The 17,498-nt window shown below is 42.7% G+C and overlaps 1 long non-coding RNA gene across 4 annotated transcripts in view; it reads right to left on the minus strand.

Moving 5' to 3' along the window:
• Positions 1 to 454: 454 nt before the first annotated feature.
• Positions 455 to 17,498, minus strand: part of LOC125466023 (uncharacterized) — a 152,504-nt gene continuing 135,460 nt past the window's right edge. For 3 of the 4 annotated variants that reach the window (XR_007250354.2, XR_007250356.2, XR_007250353.2), the window contains 2 exons: positions 16,763 to 16,933; positions 455 to 702 (listed from right to left, as the gene is read on the minus strand). This is a non-coding gene — a long non-coding RNA (uncharacterized LOC125466023). The remainder of the gene's footprint in view (positions 703 to 16,762; positions 16,934 to 17,498) is intronic. The other variant, XR_009442809.1, reaches the window with a different exon arrangement.

Below are 17,498 nucleotides of genomic sequence, written 5' to 3' on the forward strand. Positions count from 1 at the left end.
CGAAACTTACTTCAGGATCAAGCAGGTCACAGAGGTTGGAACGCACAGCAGTAGGTTAAAGTAGATGTCCATAGAATGGTTGGATTGCTCATAATCACCAATGTGATCTTAAATATTGCACCTGTCTTTATTAAATGCAACATCTCTGACTTTGCTGTAAGCATTGGTATGGGAAATGTTAGATACGTATAACTATGGAACTGATTAATCACTGATGATGGTTCTCATGGTAAGTTAGATATTAGGCTGCTCTATTCCATGCAACCCATGTATTATTTTGCTGCTAAGACAACACCGTTAGGCCCCCTTAAGTTCTCACAATTTAACTCAAGTGCTTTCTGAGGACAATTACTCATCCTAAGGCAAATCCCAAGTTTAACTTCAGGACAGAGGAAACTGACAGGAAATGGATGACTTTCCTTTTTCTCACAAATGTGACAAAGTGCAAGAAGTGTTCAGTGCATCAATTGAGTCTCAAAACATTTACACAGTACATTATAGCATTTATATCTCAAGGTTACAGGCTTCATATACTGAGGCAAGCATTCTACAGATTGAGCCAATATCTTGTGTTGTAACATTCCCCATCACCAGTCCTCACTGAAGAAACGTGCCATAGTTGGTCATAAGCGATGATCTCTCGGAGATGCTGTTGTCAGATCGATGTTCAGAGAATGGTGGAACTCTGAAGAAGATCCAGAGCTGCAGACAAAAAGATAAAGAAAAAAAAAATCACATAATTAAATACAGGGTTGCAACTGGCCAAAAAATTGACATTTTCTTGGAATTTTTTAATGCAATTTAAAAAAAAAATTAGATCTTAATCCATAGGTAGAACTGGCAAAGCCAGCATTTATTGCACATATCACTTCAAAGTGCATTTAAGACCACAAGATATGGAGGAAGTAGGCCATTCAGCCCATTAATTCTGTTCTGCCATTCAATGAAAACATGGCTGATCTTATAATCCTCAATGTCTCTTTTCTACTTTGTTCCCATGAGCCTTGATTTCCCTTATTGATTAAAAATATCTCTCAGCCTTCAATATACTTAATGGCCCAGCCTTGACAGCCCTCTGTGATAATGAATTTCACCGAGTCACTACCCTTTGAGAGAAGAAATTCCTTCTCACCTCTATCTTAAATGCGTGACCTGTTACTCTGTGTTTCAGTAAGGTCTCCTCTCATTCTTGGAAACTCTGAGTTCAACCTACTCAATCCTTCCTCAGAAGAAAATTTCTCCATACTATGGATCAAACTAGTGAATCTTTTCTGGACAGCCTCCAACATTGCCATATCTGCTCTCAGAAAGGGGAACCAAAAATGTCTACAGTATTCCCTGGGTGTCAGCTGACTTGTGTGTTGTAAAGTTTTAGCAAGACCCTCATTAATCATTCTCTTTGAAATCAAGATTCCATTTGCCTTCCCTACTACTCACTGAACTTGGATGCAAGGTTTTTATGATTCGTGCATAAACACCCTCAAATCCCCCTGAGATAATAAGAACTGCTGGTGCTGGAGTCTGAGATAACACAGTGTGGAGCGGGAGGAACACAGCAGCCCAGCAGCATCAGAGGAGCAGGAAAGATGATGTTTCGGGTTGGAACCCTTCTTCAGAAAAATTGGAAGGGTCCCGACCCGAAACGTCAGCTTTCTTGCTCCTCTGATGCTGTCTGGCCTAGTGTGTCCCCTCAAATTCCTCTGATTTGCAGCTTTTAGCAGTCTTTCCACATTTAAATAATATCCAGCTGTTCTATTCTCCCTAGACCTAAAACACACCAAATTCCAGAGTGAGTAAAGACAGAAGGCATTGGAATCAGTTTTTTTTTTCACATTTATGCTATCCAGGGATATGAACATTTATAGAAAGGCCAGAATATATTGCTATCACTAATCATTCTTGAACAGAATGGCATGCCAGGCCATTTTTGAACGCATATTGCTCTGGATGAACGCAGATAAGGGTAAAGCTCAAGATGTTTTTCTTTTAATGACAATCAGTAGTGGTTTCATAGCCACTTGTTACAGAATTCAGTTCCAATTCCAAAGCTCTTTTTTTTAACCAAACAATCACAAAATCACTAGTTAAATAACAATTTAAACTTTACCTTCGTGGCCAGTGCAACAATAACAATTTCTGACTTTAGAGAATTAAATTTAAATTCCAACAGCCACTATCACGGGATTTGAACCCATTCTCCAAGGCATCAGCTGGATTTAGTTAGTGTAGTGACATTTTCACCGCACCACTGCCTCCAACAACTCTACATTCAATTTTAATTGTCCAAGTCAAAATATATATTCTAATTTTTAAGATGTATGAACTGAAAGTCAGTTTATGATATGACTGTAGTGAGATTAGAACGCATGTCCATGATATACCATGGCACTAAGATCTGGAATGTTGGGCCTGAAAAGATACCACACGACGCCAAGTTATAGTCCAACAGGTTTCTGTGAGATCACAAACTTACACAGTGCTGCTCCTTCGTCAGTTGGAGAGGTTGGGAGTGCATACCTGCGCGCTTCACCTAATGAAAGAGCGGTGCTACTTGTGATTTCACACAAACCTGTTAGACTATAACCTGGTGTTGTGTGATTTCTGACTTTGACCACCCCTGTCCAATGCTGGCACCTCCACATCATGAAAAGATATCATGCAACAAACAGTGAGGACCCAGCCATGATATATAATACAAAAAAATTGCAAATTACCTTTGTATCTGAGAAAATAAAAATAGCTTGAGTGGTAACTGAGCTGCCTTGTTAGAGCAGCCCAACTGTCACTGTTATCTAGGTGCGCAATACGTTTTGCTGGTACTATTGGGTAAAGGAAGAACATTAGCCTGGAAAGTGGGAGGACTTTTTCCCATTTCAATATTAGGAGGAGACCTTTTCCATCCTTTGAAACAATCACATGGGACTTTGGATATTCTTAATCCCAGCAAATAGTGGCACCTTTGACATTGCAGCAGCTCCTCAGCACTGCAGTGAAGTGGTAACTTTGAGTTCCTGGAGTAGGAGTTAAACCCTCAACGTTGTGAATCAAAAGCCAGAATGTTTCCTGAGATAACAAGGTGTAGAGTTGGAGGAACACAGCAGGCCAAGCAGCATCATAGGAGCAGGGAGGCTGCTTGGCCTGCTGTATTCATCCAGGTCTACACCTTATTATCTCAGATTCTCCAGCATCTGCAGTTCCTACCATCCCAGAATATTACCTGTTAGCTGTGAGAATGTTATTGGCACATGATTCCTCAATATGATCTCACCCTCATGTCCTTGTGAAAAGGTAAGATGCAGGAATCAGGGTTTTATCCATACCAGCACGGGTCTAAATGTTGCAGTAAATAGTTTAGTTTGAACGAAGAAATGAAAGTCTTGCATTGCAGCCCAATTGTGCATAGCAAGTTGCCAAAAACAGGAAGATAATCTGCTTTTGTGATGTTGGCTGAGGGATATATGTTGACCAGGGACATGGGAAGAACTTGCCCTGCTCTTCTCTGAAAAAATGCTGCAGGAGTGAGGCCAATGCTATTGATCTGTAGAAGCTGACTTGGCTCAACTATCATCTGTTGTAAGAGAACTAAAGAGGATGGCACCAGCTTCTCAACTCCCCAGTAGCTACAGACTGGATGTGAACAAAGACTCAGAAACAGATTGAGTGTAAGTTCTGCTAAGGGTCATGCTAATTTAGAAATGGCCTGAATGCTGTTATGACTATCACTCCTACTCTAATATTATCTCTATAATTAACTGTCTTCTATTAAAACACCTTCAACAGTCCATGACTTCTTCATTATTGCACTGGGAGTCTCACCTACTACCCAAATATCACAGACTGGGACTTGAGCTAACAACCTTCTGACTCAGAATCAAGAGGGATCCTACTGAACCATAAGCTCAGTGGGCTGAATGGCCTCTTTCCACACTGGAGGGATTCTATGATTCTATAAAATATATCTGATGGCATTCCAACTCTTCAATGCTATAATGCCACTCAACTGATCACAATGAGGAAGAGTGTCCTGCTGGGAAGAATGCACATGCAGGCGGCTGCTTGGGTGAGTGGGATTAGCTCACCCATGAACTCCACCTTGATTGACTAGGGCAGTGAGATGCTCTGAAGAAGGGTTCATTGCTTTGGTGTGCTGGACACTGCTACTCAGCCTTGTACCTCTGTAAAGGGTGAAGTCAGTGACCTTTAGGAGAGAAGAGGAGTTTAAATGTTATTTTTAGGGTAGAGAATAGACTGGTCTGATTGAGATAAACTTGCTGCATTTATAGCACAGTGGCTCAGTGACTGGCACTGCTGCCTCACAATGACAGGGATTGAGGTTCAATTCCAGTCTTGGGTGACTGTGTGGAGTTTGCACATTGTCCCTATATCAGTGTGTGTTTCCTCCCACTGTCAAAAGATATGCAGGCCAGGTGGGTTGGCTGTGCTAAGATGCCCTGTGGAGACCAAAGATGTGTGGGCTAGTTGAATTATCCACAGGAAATGCATGATTACAGGGTGAATTGAATTAGCTTTATTGTCACATATGGGATGCTCTTCTGTGGGTTGGTGCAGGCTTGATGGACTGAATGGCCTCATTCTGCACTTTTGGGATTCTACGAACATTGTCAAGGTGGCTGAAAGTTTGTGTAGCCAAACTGATGTAGCAGCTGCAGAGAGAGAAGCGCTGTTTATTTTTCACCAAGCTAATTGGCTAAACCAATAACATTTGCACTTGGGATCTAATGCTGTTGGCCTTCAAGAAATAATTAAGCTGCTGGAAACAAAAAAAGCAGGGGAGTAACCTGGTTATGGTGTAATAGACAACTACTTTGCAAGAGCTGAGCTGCCTCAGCATGGTTGGAGAAGGGGCTTTGACAGCAGGAAACCTGCAGATCTCTGAATAGCTCTTTGTGTCTAGATACTGGGACAGGGAGTCGGAGCTGCTTTTGATGTAAACGTGTTGAACAGATTGTGCCTAATATGAGAGATAATGGGAACTGCAGATGCTGGAGATTCCAAGATAATAAAATGTGAGGCTGGATGAACACAGCAGGCCAAGCAGCATCTCAGGAGCTCCTGAGATGCTGCTTGGCCTGCTGTGTTCATCCAGCCTCACATTTTATTATCTTGTGCCTAATATGGATCATTTTGCCTCGGGAGTGATTGCAAGTGAGAAAATGAATAAACATCACAGTCAGATGCACTGGTTGACACTGCCAGTCATCATCAGTTTACTGGAACTCAGATACACAATGGAGATGGACTAGGTCGCTCTCCACCAAAAATCCAGCTCCAACTCCACTCTCCCACTATCTTCACTGATGCCCCCCACCCACCCCTCCCTCCCTTTCATCACCCAAATTCATTCTTCCAATTCCTCTTCAATATTTAAAGGAGAGGGAGAAGATGCTTCTGGTTGTTGGAGCTGGAGTCTGGCATCTCCTTAAAATAGTCTGGAAATTATTTATGAGCAGAAAAGAGTAAAGGAAATCTTGTCTGAACCTATTCAGAAATCAACTGGACACTGTCTTAGACATTCAGAAGAGTTCCCACTCTGGTTTTAATAACTTTTGGGCATGTGTAATAAAATGGAATATGACTGCAAAGTGTTCCAACCAAAGACTGGAAGGTAATTTTTCAGGTAATAAGGTAATTTATTTTCCCTGTGTGAAGTTCAGTCAAAGAAAGGCAAACTTACATTTTCATAGCACCATTTGTACCCTCAGGACATGCTAAATCCCTTTGTATCTAATGAAGCACTTTGGAAGAGAATGACAAAGTGTCTAACAACAGAAACTGAGCAATATTAGCTTCTCTGTCACAGTCACACAAAGCCCGTCCCACTCTCAGATTGGGATACACAGAGAGAGACAGAGACTTTCTATCTCACACATACACGTAATCACATGCACACTCACTCTCTCAAACATAACCCTCATCTGTGCACACTCACTTTCACACATACAGTTACATACACACTCAAAGTCACACACGCACGCACACGCGCACACACACACCTAGAATGCGTGTGTGTGTATCTGCCAGCTTCCTTACACAGCTGTAGAAGGCAGGAAGTTTGGTAGGGTTTGGGTAACACCCTGATACAGTCTAGCGGGTTAGTTGATAGGCAAGATCACGCATGAAACTGTTAGAATTGTGACTCAGGACCAATACGTCCTACTTTCAGATATCACTTGCCCATTGCCCAACCTATCCTGTAGCTGTCTACCAGGAGGGATTTAAATGGTCAATATTATTGGCTAGAAATGGGTAGTCACTGTTAACTCAGAGAAAATTGGCTCTAGGATCAGGGATTGTGAAGGATGCTATATAAATCTAAGTCAGGCTAGATCTAACCAGTCAACTTTCCTTAACTTCCTCTCCTTCCTGGACCTTTCTGCCTCCAGGTGACCGCCTCAAAACCGACATCTATTTCAAGCCCGCCAACTCACACAGCTATGCAGATTTCACCTCCTCTCACCGACCTTCCTGCAAGAATGCAATCCCCTGTTCTCAATTCCTCCCCCTCCATTGCGTCAGCACCCAAGATGGGGCGTTCCATTCCCAAATGCCCCAGATGTTCTCGTATTTCAAGGACCAGAACATACCCCCTTCAGTGGTTGAAAATACTCTCGACTGTATCTCTTGCGTTTCCCGTACCTTAGCCCTCTCACCCCCGCCTTGCAACAAAAACAGAGACAGAATCCCCCTTGCCCTCACATATCCCCTACTAACCTCCCCATCCAGCGTATCATTCTCTGCCACTTCCACCACCTACAATCCAAACCCACAACCAAAGATATATTTCCCTCCCCACCCTGATCTGCCTTCCATAGGGACCGCTTTCTCCGCGAATCCCTTGTCTACCACACGTTCCCCACTAGCCCCACCACCCCCAGCTCCTTTCCCTGCAACTACAGGAAGTGCTATACCCGCCCCTACACCTCCCCCCTCACTTCTACCCCAGGCCACAAGAAAACCTTCCACATTAAACACATGTTAACCTGCACATCTGTCAATGTGGTCTATTGTATCTGTTGTTCCCGACGTGGCCTCCTCTACATTGGTGAGACCAAGTGGAGGCTCAGAGACCGCTTTGTAGCGCCCTGCACTCTGTACATGACAAGTGACAACACCTTCCAGTTGCGAACCGTAACCACGAACCACTCCCACTCCCACTCCCACTTCCACTCCCACTCCCACTCCCACTCCCACTCCCACTCCCACTTCCACTCCCACTTCCACTCCCTGGGTGACATGTCCATCTTGGGCCTCCTTCAGTGTCACAATAGCACCACCTGGAAAATGGAGAAGCAGCACCACATATTCTGCCTTGGGACCCCCCCCCCCCAACCCAATGGCCTAAATGTAGACTTTACCAGTTTCAAAACTTTCCCACCCCCAGCCTCATCCCATGTCCAACCCTCCCTCTTATCCCCACCTCTTTGACCTGAGACCGCCCATCCATCTTCTCTCCCACCTATCCACTCTTCCCAGCTCATTGACCAATCCCCACCACTGCCTACCTGCACTCACCTATCACCATCCCACTTACCTTCCCCAGCCCCACTTCCTCTCTCTATTTATTTAGAGCTCCCTTCCCCCTTCCTTATTTCTGAAGAAGGGTCGTGATTCAAAATGTCAACTCTCCTGCTCCTCTGATGCTGCCTAGCCTGCTGTGTTTCTCCAGCTCCACATTGTGTTATCGCTGACTGCAGCATCTGCAGTGCTTACTATCTCTAACTTTCCTTAACTACAGTCCTGGAATAAATCAGTTTCCTTTGCTTATGGGAAAATCAAAATACTAGGCAGCAGTGTCTATTTTGTCCCAAGCCACCTCCAAATCCACCTGTGCAGTTCAAATCCCTGCTCCCATTATTTTCCTCATCAATCCACTTGAAGATATCAGTAGGCTAACTTGCCTCAAACTCATGAGGCAATGGCATTGTGATAAACAACTCTCAAATCACCAAGGTTCCAAAATGCACACTAATCTACAAATAAGAAATATAAGTGCAAAGAATAGCTCCAATTTTAAATTTCACAGCCTGCCATTGGCCAAAGGTTGAGCAGCCCTTATTGAAATTGCTTACATCTTAAGCAAAAAGACAATTAATCCCTGAGCTATTCCCCTTCAGTAAGTGTGAATGAATACAGCAGCCTAAATGTAGTAATAGTTTCACCTTCTCACTAAGCAGGTTGTGGTTCACACTCCACTCCAATGACCGAAGCACACGGCTCACATGACATTCCCGGCGAAGTATTGGGGGAATAATAGGCTGCCAGAAACACTGTCTTTTGCTGTAAAATCAAAAGCTACCACCCTCCCCCCCCCAAACTTGCTTTGATGGATCTAAGTGATCCTGTTTTACTACTGAAGGAGAGTTTTTCTGCTTCCTTGGGCAGGATTCTAGTCCCACCTAATGTCAATAAATGTTATTAACGTAGTTTCAGGTAAACTAGATTCATAAACAAGGCGACACAATTTCAACAATGACTTATGTAAAGCACTTTTACATGTTTCCTCAGAATAAGTGGTTTGATAGTACAGCATTCAGGCAGTTCCCAGGGTTGTGAACAATGCCATTTAATTACAAATTCTCTCTATAAGGAACATACAAGCTCACAGACTCACACTTTATTTGATCGATCAGTCCATAGTTTGGAATACTGGACATTGACTGCTACCTTCTCATGTTTTTGAGAAGTAACTTGCTGATTTTTTAATTAATTTTCTCCTCAGCTGTGGGTGACATCAGGAAGGCTAGCATTTGTTTCTGAATATCCTTGGACTGAGAGCGTTTCTAGGCCATTTCAGAGGATAGTTAAGAGTTAACCCCATTGCTGTGGACATATGTGCACCAGAACAAGTAAAGATGGCAGGTTTCCATCCTCAAAGAACATTAGAAACAATGACAGGTGTCAATCACTGACACTTGTTTTCAAGTCCAGATTACTTGAATGGAATACCACTAGCTGCCATAACAGGATTTGGACTCATGTCCCAAAACCATCATCCCACACCTCAGGACTTCTAGGTCCTGTAACATTACCATTGTGCCACCATCTCCTCTAAATATCCAGCTTTGTGTCCTATGAAGATATTAGCCTTGATTCCATCGGCAATACTCTTGCTTTCTCAGTTAGATGTTTGAATGTTCAAACATGTTGCGAGCACCTTCATAACTTATAATGCCTCTGCATCCTAACTTGCGCTGCATGTGATTCACCCAGTACCTCCTGCTTTCCCATTTCTTCATGGAGCTCTCTGTTCAGCAACGCCTCAATGTTAAAACTCCCATCTCCAAACCTTTCCATGGCCTTTGCCTTTGCTTTTTCTGTAACCTCCTCTTGCTTTACATTGGCTCAGATATATCTTTGAGAGATTGTGCCCTCCTGATTTTAATACTTTACCACTGTATGATCAGGAATAGAAGGTTTGAGTTATAAAGATTTTTTCACTGGACCATAGGAGGTTGCAAGGTGACATTAGAGAGGTGTATCATGATGACCATAGATAAGGTGAATAGAGAGGGTCTTTTGGGGGCCGGGGAGTTAAAAACTAGGGAGTATATTTTCAAGGTGAGAGGAGAAAGATTTAGAAAGGACATGAGGAGCAGCTTTTTTACACTGAGAGTGGTTTATATGTGGACTGCCATAGGAAGTGGTGGGTGTATTTACGGTTACAACATTTAAAAAACATTTGGATAAGTACATGAATGGGAAAGGTTTGGAGAAATATGGGCCAAATGCAGACAAGTGGTACTAGCTTGATTTGGGAACATGGTCAGCATGGACTAGTTGGACCGAAGGGTCTGCTTCCATGCTGTATGACTCTGACTCAGGTCTACAGCTACCGAGGCCCTAATTTCTGAAATTCCCTTCCTGTGGTGGCACAGTTGTTAGCAATGGTGCCCAGGGTCCTGGGTTCAATTCCAGCCTTGGGTGACTGTCTGTGTGAAGTTTGCATATTCTCCCTGTGTCTATGCTGGTTTCCTCCCACAGTCCAAAGATGTGCAGGTTAGTTGGATTGGCCATGCTAAATTATGCACACTGACCAGACTAGCTGTGGGAAATGCAGGGTTACTGGGATTGTGTGAGATGCTGCTCAGAGTACCTTTGTGGACATAATTGGCTCAATAGCCTGCTTCCACACTGTAGGGATTCTATGAAATCTCTCTGTTTCGGCCAACCTTCCTCACCTGTCCTAATTGTGATCAGAGATAAGAACATAAAACATAGAACAGTACAGCACAGAACAGGCCCTTCAGCCCACAATGTTGTGCCGACCATTGATCCTCATGTATGCACCCTCAAATTCCTGTGACCATATGCATGTCCAGCAGTCTCTTAAATGACCCCAATGACCTTGCTTCCACAACTGCTGCTGGCAACGCATTCCATGCTCTCACAACTCTCTGTGTAAAGAACCCGCCTCTGACATCCCCTCTATGCGTTCCTCCAACCAGCTTAAAACTATGACCCCTCGTGCTAGCCATTTCTGCCCTGGGAAACTGCAGATGCTGGGGAATCCAAGGTAATAAAGTGTGAAGCTGGATGAACACAGCAGACCAAGCAGCATCTCAGCAGCACAAGGTGTTCACCTGTCCTAATGTCTCCTTATGTGTGGCTTGGTGTTCTTTGGGAAGTCTTATCTTGTTAAAGGTGACCTGTAAGTTTTGTTGAAATTGTCCTATGCAGCACCTACTCCAGATGTAATCTCTAGGAGGAGATGGGAGTAACTGGGATAACTAAACAAACTTTGGAGGTATTGATGGCAGTGCAAGTGTTAAAAAGGAAGGAATTCAGGCGCGAGTGCACAGTGAAGGGCCCTTGTTGTCTTTTCAAGAGGTGGACCACAGCTAACTCATTATTCCGGCTCTCTCCATATGAAAGGACTCAGTGGGAAAGTTTAGACAAGAGGGGCTTGTGATCCCACAGTCACGGAATTAATTTGCATAGATTTACATAAGGTTTCCTTTTCTTGTGTCTGAACTTGAATAACAAATGGCTATTTGTGTCTCGAAAGAATTAATGGTTGTAAACTATTTTCACATAGCTATGGGAGCGGGCAGAAGCAAGGGGAAACAACCTCATGGACATATAAAATGCGAATAGTTCGGTTGCTCGTGTAAATCAGCATACAGGCTTTTTCCAATTTATGAATTCAGCCTTGACCAACCCTCTTTCCTTCCTACCTACACTCAAAATGTTGGGTTCAGACTTTTCCCATGGTCATTGCCAATTATCTCTCTAAATGACATCTACCTTCTGTTTAAATAACACATGGAATTGAGTAAAAATGTATCATGGGAGTGTCAAATTTGACAGTGAAAAATGTAGAAGGATATTATGTGCTCATAAATTTGTTTGTGGAACTTGAATGTTGTTTGGCCAGTGTTAATGACACATCTCAATTAAGAGCCAGCCACATTGCTGTGGGTCTGGAGTCACATGTGGGTTAGGCCAGGTATGGATGGCAGATTTCCTTCCCTGCACGGGACACCATGGTTTTTTATGACAATTAAAAATGGTTACACAGCCGCTATTAGTCTAAGACTGATTTCCTGAAGAAGGGTCCAGACCCAAATTGTTGGCTTTCCTGCTCCTCTGATGCTGCTTGGCTTGCAGTGTTCATCCAGCTCTACATCTTGTTATCTCACTATTAGACTAACCTCTCTTTTTCAATCCAGAATTTTATTCAAATTAAATTCCACCATTGGCTGGAAGCACTTAAATGGGGTTAGATCACAAACTAAGTATGATCTCCTTGAATAGCAGTACAGGATTGGGGTGTGTGTGCATAAAAGCCACTTCCTATTCCTACAAGACCTGATGTAGAGGTGTCAGTCAGTCAGAAGTCACATAACACCAGCTGGTAGTCCAATGGGTCTATTCAAAATCACAAGCTGGCAGTGGGCTGGTCCTTTGTCAGGTGAAGTGCTTGTTGAAGGGGTAGTGCTGTGAAAGCTTGTGATTTCAAATAAACCTGTTGGGCTATAACCTGGTATCAAGTGACTCCAGACACTGTCTATACGACCTGGATCGGATAAGATGGTAGGCGTATTCCCTGTACAGGACATTCATTGGTCGATCACTGTAGTTTCATCACAACCCAACAGTTTGTGTAGGATTCAAACACGTATCCCCAGAACTTTAGCCTGGATTTCTGGATTACTACACCACCACCTCCCCAAAACACAGGTCAAAGAGTTAGTTCTGAGGAAGGGACACTGGACCCGAAACATTAACTTTGATATTTTCTTCACAGATGCTGCAAGACCTGCTGATCTTTTCCAGAGATTTTGTTTTTATTCATAGTTTTTATGGTCTGTCTTAAAATAAGAACCTAGGTTCAGGAGTAAGCCAATCAGCCCCCTGTACCTGGCCTACCACTCTGAACCCTGGCTGATTGTTTACCGTATTGCCATTTTCTTGCATTATCTTGAAGGAAAGAAAGGCAGTCTAGTTCAGACAGGGTACATCAGCTGAAGGCACAGTCTCCGATGGTTAAGTGCCTAAGGTCTGAGATGTTCAGAAGATTGTAACTGCAGGAGCACAAAGATCTCAGAGAGTCATAGGTTTGGAAGAAGCCACAAGAGGTAGAAAATGCTGAGGGAATGAATGGATCTGAAAACAGGGATGAAAATTTTAAAATTGAGTTGGTTCATAAACAGAAGCCAATGACATTCAGCATAGACAGAGGTGCTGACTGCTTGGGACTTGGTGCACATTAGGACATAGACAGCAGAATTTTGGATGACCTAGTGCACTACCGAAGGTAGAATAGCCAATGACAGGCCTAAGTAGGTGTCAATTGTGATTTACTGGGTAGTAATCACTCTTGTGTTCAAGTCCCACTCCGGTGGCTGGATCCAATAATCCAGTCTGTCATTACCAATGCAATACTGAGGAACATCTAAATTGTCAGTGGTGACATTGTTCAAGTGGGACAAAGCCACACTCTCAGGGGATGTAAAGACTTCATAGCCACTATCTGAAGAAGAGTCTTGTCTGTTGTCCTGGTCAAATATTTATTCATCAACCAAAATATCAAACAAGTCTATTCTGGAGAACAGTTGTATTTGACTTGAAACGTTAACTCTGTTTCTCTCCACACAGATGCTGCCAGACCTGCAGAGTTTCTCCAGAATTTTCTATTTTTGATTCAGTTTACTACAGGATTTTGTTTTTATAAAGCAGATTATCCGGTCATTATCTCACTGCAGTTTCTGGGATGCAACGTTCAGTCTTTGCCAGACAACAAGCAGACTTCCTTCCCGATAGGACATTAGTGCTCTGTATGTGTAAGTGGCTCCACTTTCATGGTCACCATCATTGAAAATAACTTTCATCCCACATTAGTTAACTGACTGTAAATTCCACCAGCTCCTGTGGTGGGAATTTAACCCATGAGCATTCACCTGAGTCCTTGGACTACCAATCCCAGTGACGTTATCACTATGCCACAATTTCTGTTCATTCAATGGTAACCACCTTCCCTTCCATTTTAGCCATTTCAGAACCTTTCAAATATGAGCAGAAGCAACTTGTCATCAATCCCAGGGGACTGCTACGAAAAAGAGACATCCTTCTTGAGGTGTAGGGCCAGAACTGTTTGTAGTGCTCCAGCTGAGGCTGGAACAAACACGGAAAGTGCTGGAGGAACTCAGCAGGTCTGGCAGCATCTGTGGAGAGAGGAACAGAGTTAACATTTTGAATCCAATATGACACTTCAGCTCTGAAGAAGATCATTTTATTTTAGTGTTGCATTCCTCCATTTATATAGTGAAATATTTCATATGCGTTGCCCTGGATGATGTCAAGGTTCCTGTCTGTTACTGGAGCTACACACATCCAGTCAAATGGAGAGTATTCTGTCACACTTCTGACTTGTGCCCTCGTAGTTGATAGGCTGGTTTTACAGTCACAAGGTGATTTACTTCTAATAGAAGTCCCAGCTTCAGACCTGCTCTTATAGCCTCACTTTTTATTTGGTTGGTCTGGTTTAGTTTATGATCAGTGGTAGCCCCAGCATCATGATGTTGATGGTTGGTGATTCAGCAATGGTGATACCATTGAATATCAAGGGGAGATGGTTAAATTCTTTCTTGTTGGAAACGGTCATTGCCTGGTGCTTGTGTGGCACGAATATTTCATGGCACGAATATTTTTTGCCACTTGTCAAACCAAAACTCAAGGATTTCCAGATTTTGGTGCATGTTGGACCACCTTAGTAAGCAACTCAAAGTCAAAGAAATCAATTGGGACTGGGAGCACTTAAATGGGGTTAGATCACAAACTGAGTATGATCTCCTTGAATAGCAGTACAGGATCGGGGTGTGTGTGCATAAAAGCCACTTCCTATTCCTACAAGACCTGATGTAGAGGTGTCAGTCAGTCAGAAGTCACATAACACCAGCTGGTAGTCCAACGGGTCTATTCAAAATCACAAGCTGGCAGCGAGCTGCTCCTTTGTCAGGTGAAGTGCTTGGTGAAGGGGTAGTGCTGTGAAAGCTTGTGATTTCAAATAAACCTGTTGGGCTACAACCTGGTATCATGTGACTCCTGACTTTGTCTATACGACCTGGATTGGATAAGATGGTAGGCGTATTCCCTGTAAAGGACATTCATTGGTCGATCACTGTAGTTTCATCACAACCCAACAGTTTGTGTAGGGTCAGTTTAGCAATCCCAATGTTCAATTCTGACCAATGTTCTTGACAGTGAAATAAACAATGAAAGAACTTGTACCAGCTGAGTTCCTCCAGCACTTTCCGTGTTTGTTCCGGCCTACAGCATCCACAATGACCTAAAGACACTTTTCACTTGACAAAATATTTATGGACTGAATTAAAATAAGAAATGTAGAATTAGCGCGTTTCACTGATATTGGTCTCAATTTTCCAATTAAAACTTAAATCTCCAATATTGGGATTTGAATTCATGCTCACAGGAACATTAACCTGGTTTGTGTATTTATAGCCTCGGAACATTCCTAATATATCCCCCTCCTACCACATTACTGCATACAGTAGTAGAAGCACTGGATTGCTAGTGGTATCTCAACATGTTTGGTTCAGTTTCCAATCAATTTGAATCAATCTCAGTCTTATCCCAACATGATCCTGATTTTGTGAGAGGATTTGAAGATATCAGTCTCATTTACTTGCATTATCTGTAGACTGGGGATGAAACTACTCTCACAAACTGAACAAATATAATAGAACCAAAGCCTGAAAAGTCAGCTTTCCTGCTCCTAAGATGCTGCTTGGCCTGCTGTGTTCATCCAGCTCCACAGCTTGTTATCTCGGATTCTCCAGCATCTGCAGTTCCTATTATCTCAGAGAAATTCTTCCTTTCCTTCTGCCTCTGCTTCCAAAATGGGAAATGATACTCCTTCATATTGAAGACCACAGAGCAAGCAATTCCCAAAATGCTTGAAGGAAGCTACCTTCTGTATCCACGAACTACAAAAGGATATAAAACCTGCAAAGTTTCACATTTTCAACCAGTTACATGGCTGCATGGAAAGTGCATGTGAGGGGGACACCTATAAAGAACAAGAACAGTTAATGTCCTGTGTTCTTCAAGGCTAAATACAAACCGGGTAGGACCATTAAATTCAAATATTGAGGCTAAATGGTCACTTAATTGGATTATGATTGAGCCATACAACAGCTCCATCCAATCAGTTTGTATATTTAATCTTTAAAACCCTCCAATTTACGAAGATGTCTCAATGTCTATTTGGATGGCTTTAACTAACACTCTGGCCCCTTCGCCCCAAAGTCTTTATGAGTGATAGAAGATTCCAGATTTCCACCTCTCTTTTTGGGGGTAAGTGCTTCTTGACATGATCCAGAATAAATTTAAAACTGAGCTGAGGAGAAATTTCTTCTCACAGAGAATTGAGAATCTTTCAAACTCCTTGCCAAAGAGAGCTGTGGTGGGTGTGGGCAGAGCTCTGTGTATATTTAAAGCTGAGATAGGTTCTTGATCAGTCAGGGATTCAACGGTTAGGGGAAAAGGGCAGAAAAGTGGATGTGAGGTCAGCCATGATCCTATTAAATGAAGAGCAGATTTGAGGGGCCAAAAGCCTTCTTAATGTCTTGTTTCTTATGATGTTGTGGGCATCACTTGTGTGCAGCAAGGCTTGAATTTTAAGTTAATACTCCCTTAGTTCCCCATTGTAGACTTTCTATTCACACTATCAGCTCCTTTAAGTACCTCTTGGTAGGCAATTGTCCTCAAAGTGTAACTGTTTAAGTATCTCCAGGGAACATTCTTGAGCCAGATGTGAACAATGGGTAAAAACAAAGAGAATGATGGCGAAATTCAGCGTCTGGGGGGGACAGAAATAGAGTTAACAATGTGAGTCTGGGATTCAGAAGGATATTCAGAACTCAGAAGGGTACCAAAGAAGAGTCAAACTGGGGTCAATAGATGTGAAGCTAGAAAAGCAAAGCAGGTCAGACAGCATCCAAGGAGCAAGAAAGTCAATGATTCGGGCTGAGTCACACTGGGCCTGAAATGTTATCTCTGTTTCTCTCTCCACAGGTGCTGCCAGACCTGCTGAGTTTCTCCAGCATTTTCTTTGTTTGTTTCAGATTTCCAGCATCTGCATTATTTTGCTTTGATTATATGTAGATTGGGCTGTTGGATGACATGTTAAAGGATGACAGTTATCTGTGAAATGAAAGACTCAAAGAAAATCAGCACTCTCAGGAGGAAGTATGTTGGAAAAGAAATTGATACCAGGTACCTTTTCCTGCTGTTAATCTTCCAACTCTTTATAACTCTCATCAGACTTGGCACAATGGTTATTGTGGATAGTAGTCTAATCAGACAGTGCACTCACACTAATAAAGTTCACAAGCTTTAGTCAAGAGACGCATTGGGTATGTTTGGAGAAATGGCACCAACGGGTCGCATCCTTCAAGAAAAGAAAGAAAAAAACGAAAGGTAAAGATTTCCAAAGGAACCATTTATTTACTGATTGCTTTTTTTAAAAAAAAAATCTCTTGTACTTCTATGGTGCTTCCTGTCTATTTTAATTTCCATTTATGAATATCTACATCATCATTTATAATGGAATCTGCTATGTAAACATGTCACATTTTAATTACAGCCTCCCAACAGCAACAGTGCTGCAGTACTATCACTGGAGCAATGGTATCTTTATAATATAATGCTGGTTGTTAGAGTTAAAAAGGAGTACAAAGGAATTGATCATAGAAGTATAAATATAAATATAAATGTTTTGGACTGTGTATTCCTGAAAAATTTGTAGCTATATCATCTTTGAGATGCAATCTGGTGAAGGAACAAATTGGCAGATGTAATCGGAACTGCCGATGCTGGAGTCAGAGATAACACAATGTGGAGCTGGATGAACACTGCAGGCCGAGCAGCATCAGAGGAGCAGGAAAGCTGGCGTTTCCGGTCTCCAGAGAAGGGTCCAGACTCGAAACGTCAGCTTTTCTGCTCCTCTGATGCTG

This window comes from Stegostoma tigrinum, chromosome 30 (assembly GCF_030684315.1).
Source record: "Stegostoma tigrinum isolate sSteTig4 chromosome 30, sSteTig4.hap1, whole genome shotgun sequence".
Taxonomy (NCBI): domain Eukaryota; kingdom Metazoa; phylum Chordata; class Chondrichthyes; order Orectolobiformes; family Stegostomatidae; genus Stegostoma; species Stegostoma tigrinum.